General features: G+C 34.3%; 1 long non-coding RNA gene across 7 annotated transcripts; it reads right to left on the reverse strand.

Annotated features, from left to right (window-relative positions):
• Positions 1 to 1,122: 1,122 nt before the first annotated feature.
• On the reverse strand, positions 1,123 to 4,828 carry LOC110928586. 7 transcript variants are annotated; one of them, XR_002586493.1, is made up of 8 exons: positions 4,536 to 4,828; positions 4,425 to 4,454; positions 3,710 to 3,805; positions 3,380 to 3,570; positions 3,181 to 3,267; positions 1,718 to 1,843; positions 1,446 to 1,645; positions 1,123 to 1,364 (listed from the first exon to the last, which is right to left on the reverse strand). It is a non-coding gene; the product is annotated as an uncharacterized LOC110928586 (long non-coding RNA). The 7 variants fall into 7 exon arrangements; XR_002586490.1 differs by having other exon boundaries at positions 4,409 to 4,454; XR_002586489.1 differs by having other exon boundaries at positions 4,425 to 4,467.
• Positions 4,829 to 5,274: the final 446 nt, after the last annotated feature.

Raw genomic sequence — 5,274 nt, forward strand, 5'->3', positions numbered from 1 at the left:
TATGTTACGAGCCTGGGTAAGATTTTAGTTGGTATAATGGTGACAATATGCATGTTTGTGCATAGTCTATGCACTTTTGGCACAATTTATGCATCTATGTCACACCCCCAAAATCCCACATGCGGAAACCCCGCGGGACATGTGACGTACCAGGATCCAGCCACCAATCACATTGAACTATAACAAGATATTAAATAAAAGTTTCCATTTATTATGATATTGTATTTTCAAAACATAACTTAAAACCAATACGTTCAGCGGAAGCATAAAATAAATCATTGTTCAAGTGTTTCAAAACCAAATGTACGAAAACCAATAAGCTTGTCACGTGTTTCCAAGAGGCTCGACCCATGACTACTCCAGCAATCCCAGATAGCAAGTTCCATGTCCAATAATCTAACGACCTACAAGCATGCAGACAAGTGTATCAGCAAAACGCTGGCGAGTTCAAAGTTTGTCAAAACACTACGTCAATAAAGGCTTACGGCCACATAAAACACTACAAGAAAATTGGGTTTATAGTACGCGCAAAAGCGTCCTAAAATGCTATTTTATAGGACCTTTCATTTAATAGGACCAACGGTAAAAGTGTTTCATGTAAAGGGGTCGTAATAAGTCCCGGAACTAAAAAAGCGTCCTAACATCTCTAATAAGATTATGAAACCAATTTTATGGTCGCGTAATCCGTCTTTGAAAAACCAAAATAGTGTCCTAATAAAAACATATTAGGACACTTTTATAATGTTCTAACATGTGCTTACATACTTTTAATCTTTTGATTCACTTACAAGCGTCCTTAGAAACTAATTGATAGGACCCTTATGATGTAACATTATAGCTAATTTAGTACCAAGAAAAAGGTCCTAATATACCAAATAAGATTATGAAACCAATTTTATAGTTGCATAATATGTCTATAGACAACTTAAATAGCGTCTTAAAAAGAACATATTAAGACCTTTTTACCACCACAATATATAAATGGATTTTTGTGGCACATATTTTGTGTCGCAAAACTATTCATAATTACATACATATACTTTAGTTTTGCCTTGATATAAAAGACTCTTGTGGCACAAATTTTGTGTCGGTAAAAACAAACAACTTCTTTGGCACTACAAATGTTCATCAAATTAATTTGATTACTTAAAACTGTTATTTATTTACAATATAAAATAAATCACACAATCACAAGGGTTACTAATAAAACAATAGACATCTTCATCTTCTTTGTAATACAAAACACCTTGTTATCATATGTAGTGTTCGATCCTAGCCATGCAATCCCACGACCACATACAACATATGCGTCCACTCCATCATGTCTCTCATGATGACTCCGCTATCATCATCTTAACTTGATCCTGTCGACATATACAAAACAAATTGCTACATGTTAGTTGACTAATCAGAGTCCCCAACGAAATATTTATTTTAGGTATTACCTGGAACCAGCGTAGCTCTCAACATCCCACAAAACGGAACCAAACGTAACAGCCTCCAGCATAAGTTTTCTTAACCCACCAGATTTGATTTAAATAACTTCATCTTTAGAGGAAATCATATGTTCCTTAAGTTGGTAGGTCCACCAAACAAAGCTTTCGTATACTGTCCAATGATAGTAAAAATAACTACCATTTTATACCTGCAAAATAACTAAATAAGTATCGTACAACAACTACAACTTGTGTAGGGTATGAAAACATTAAAAACTTACCTTTTCTTGGTGAACTACCAATGAGATTTTCTTCATACTTGATCACTAAAGTTCCTAAACGTCATCGTTTGTTATTATTGTTCATCCATGTACACACTGTAACATTTCATAAGCAATCCCTCTTCTCTGCGGGAAGTATGGGGTGTTGTTAATTTGGAAAAAAAATATATATATATATATTCTACAATTTGAGCATCGATTATATTTATTATGTAACTAGGTTATAGACCGTGTATTACAAAGTGTTGATAATAGAAAAAAATATGATAATGCGTACAAAAATTTACAATAGTATGTAGAATACAAATTATAATATATTGTAATATGTACAAAAAATTACATAACTGAAGTATTATATAATACTCTAATTTCTAACATTTCTAGGCATTAGAGGTTGTACATTATGCTTACTTCATGGTACATGCTTTATAATATTGTACGTACAAACTGTTGATGCATGATATTGCATCTCCTGTGTTTTCATTTATCTATCTACCTTTATATTTTCTTTTTTTTATTTTTACTAATTACAACAATAACAGTGATCATGGAATGAAACATTTGATTAAAATTTGATATTCAGTAACTAAAAATTTGATTAAAAAAATCAAAATACCATATATATATATATATATATTACCATATATATATATATATATATATATATATATATATATATATATATATATATATATATATATAATCTAGTCAATACGTTATTCTAATCTAACATATTACACGCTTATCAATCAAGCCAATCATAAAATATATTTTTTTATTAAAATCCCAATTTTTTACACAAAAGAAGACCAATGATACACCTAGGGGTGTAAACAAGCCAGAGGCTTGAGAGCTACTCGTTATCGGCTCGGTTAAAAGCTTGAATGAGCCGAGCTTTAACGAGTCCGAGCTCGAGCCTAAAATAGAGCTCATTTCTTTATCGTGCTGGAGCCTAAAATACAAAGCTCGTTTAGGCTCGCGAGCCTAAACGAGTCCAAACGCCATTTTAGTTTTTATATATATAATAATAATAATAATAATAATAATAATAATAATAATAATAATAATCATAATAATAATAATAATAATAATAATAATAATAATAATAATAATAATAATAATAATAATAATAATAATAATGATGATAACAGTGGCGAGCCGAGCTTTGGCTCGTTCAACCATTGAAGCGAGATCGAGCTGAGCTTTTAGCTCGTTTGAGATTGTTCCCAAAAGAAAATTAACTCAAGTCGAGCCGAGCTCGACCTCAAAAAAGTAGGCTCGAACCAAGCCGAGCTCGAGCCCAGTCGAGCTTGGACTCGGCATGGCTCGTTTACACCCTCAGACACACCAATTGTTTTCTAAAGACAACAAACAACAAAAATAAAACAATCAAGAGCTTCTATTTGAAACCATCCTAATCACCTACTGGAACATTTATGGAACCTTTAAAACAAATAACATACCTTGCCTTATAGATCTTTGAACACACAAGCATCCCTATGGAGATTTCTTATGGATTCATTAAGTTACGCCATCCAATAACAATAAAACTTAATGAATAATACATGAAAATTTAAAAAAAAATGTATTAACAAGACACCACAAGAGTATATGCAATATATAATATATAAGATAAATAAAACAAGGGTGAAATTCACATACATTTTTGACGGTCCAGATTTTTCTGTTCGAACATGGGTGAATCAAGATGTTCCATGTTGAGACTGTTTCATCTAAAATGATATCACTTGAAGCATTTGGATTCTGATATTCATGAGGATATGTAGGGAACGACATTTCCTTTTGCGAATCCCTTCTTTAAAGAATATACATGTTCCATCATCCTCATGCTCCTAAGCCATCACAACACATTAATAATTATACAGATTTTAATGGTGTACCTACTACAAGAGAGACAACTTAGAACAGAAACACATACATCTTTTTTAGGTATGGAATCAGCAATCACATTTACTATTTAAATTTACTTACCATATATGCATAGGCACCACTTCACAAAGTGAATACAATCATATGTACAAAATCGCAATGGTTGTTGATAAGAGCATCTACACATCCGCCAGTGCACTGTAACAAAGCAACAATAAAAAACCATAAATTTAAACTCTGGTTGCTGGTAGGTCATCAGTTTTATGCTCATCATCATGCATCTACAATAGCAAATAATAAATAAATAAACAAATGGCGCTTACAGCTATAAATCATCATAAACATATGAATAGAACGATACATGTTAATGTCTTTCATGGTTCAAAATAATTAAACCGTTTCCAGTCACAAGGTGGAGCAACATAAACTCCCACTGGTGACACCATAAGATATCTAAACTTTAAATCAGGTAAAATGAAGCTGCAAAAGAACATATATTCATTGAAGGTAACTAAGAATGTTATCATCACTGATCCTAAAACTCTAATAAATTTTATGTGTATAAGTTGGATTTTATGTGCTGGCCATGAATCGCACAAGCTTCAAGGCACTGGTGTAAACCTATAATTAATAACTCTTTAGGTTAAACAATAGATAAAACAAAATTGAGCTCTTGATTAATTTTCATTTAGGCATTTCATCAAACACATGGTCTTCAAACATAGAGACCTTCAAAACCAACTATCAACACCACATTTATATGCTAACTTAAGTATAAACTTGTTATTAGCAGCAAAATACCACGAGAAATGCAAACCTAACGTTCTGTCATCAAACGAACTGCCATCTTTTCTCCCTTCCTACAAGTTGAGCACATCAAAACACCCCCAATATTATAAGAAATGCAATACTGAAGTGAAAAACTTACAATGAAAATCCACCAACGACAGTAACAGACACATGTTTCAAGCTGAACGGAAATGATTCAAAAAACAAAGGATATGTCGTAGTGAAGGATACGGGTGTGATTAGGGTTTTTGGGCGGGCTTGTGGCCTTCACGTTGGTGTGAGGTATGGTTCTCAATCTGGTGTGCGGAGGAGGGAGAATCATTGCCACCACTAATCACGCGGAGGTGAACCAAATTTGGCATGTGAAGGAGGTAGATCTGGGGTGGAGGTAGATCTTGGGTGCAAAGGAGGGAGAGTTGGATTTAGGTGAAATTAAAACCTAAGCGGGAATCTGATTTTTAAGTGGAGGGAAACAAACATATTTCAATTTCAAAAATAAGTAAAATAATTCGAGCTAAGCTGAGCCGAGCTACCAAGCGAGTCAAACCGAGCCAATTTGGCTCGTCACGAGCCGAGCCGAGCTAGGGTCACTTTCTAACCGAGCCGAGCCGGCTTGGCTCACTTTTAAACCGAGCCATATCAAGCGAGCTGTGAGCCGCAAGCTTTTTGGACAGCCCTAGGCGTGGGTTGGGGACGGGGGCTGGGTGACATGGCTGGTTGGTTCAATCTAGCCGTTGGGGGTAATCGTTGCCAAATAAAAAAATTATCCACATGGCTGGCCACGCCACACCACACCCCTAGTTTTTTAGTATTACTTTGTGAATCTCACCCTCGTCACGTCTCGAGTAATGCCCCTAACCCAAGCTCATCCACATCTC

This window comes from Helianthus annuus, chromosome 3 (assembly GCF_002127325.2).
Source record: "Helianthus annuus cultivar XRQ/B chromosome 3, HanXRQr2.0-SUNRISE, whole genome shotgun sequence".
Classification (NCBI taxonomy): Eukaryota; Viridiplantae; Streptophyta; class Magnoliopsida; order Asterales; family Asteraceae; genus Helianthus; species Helianthus annuus.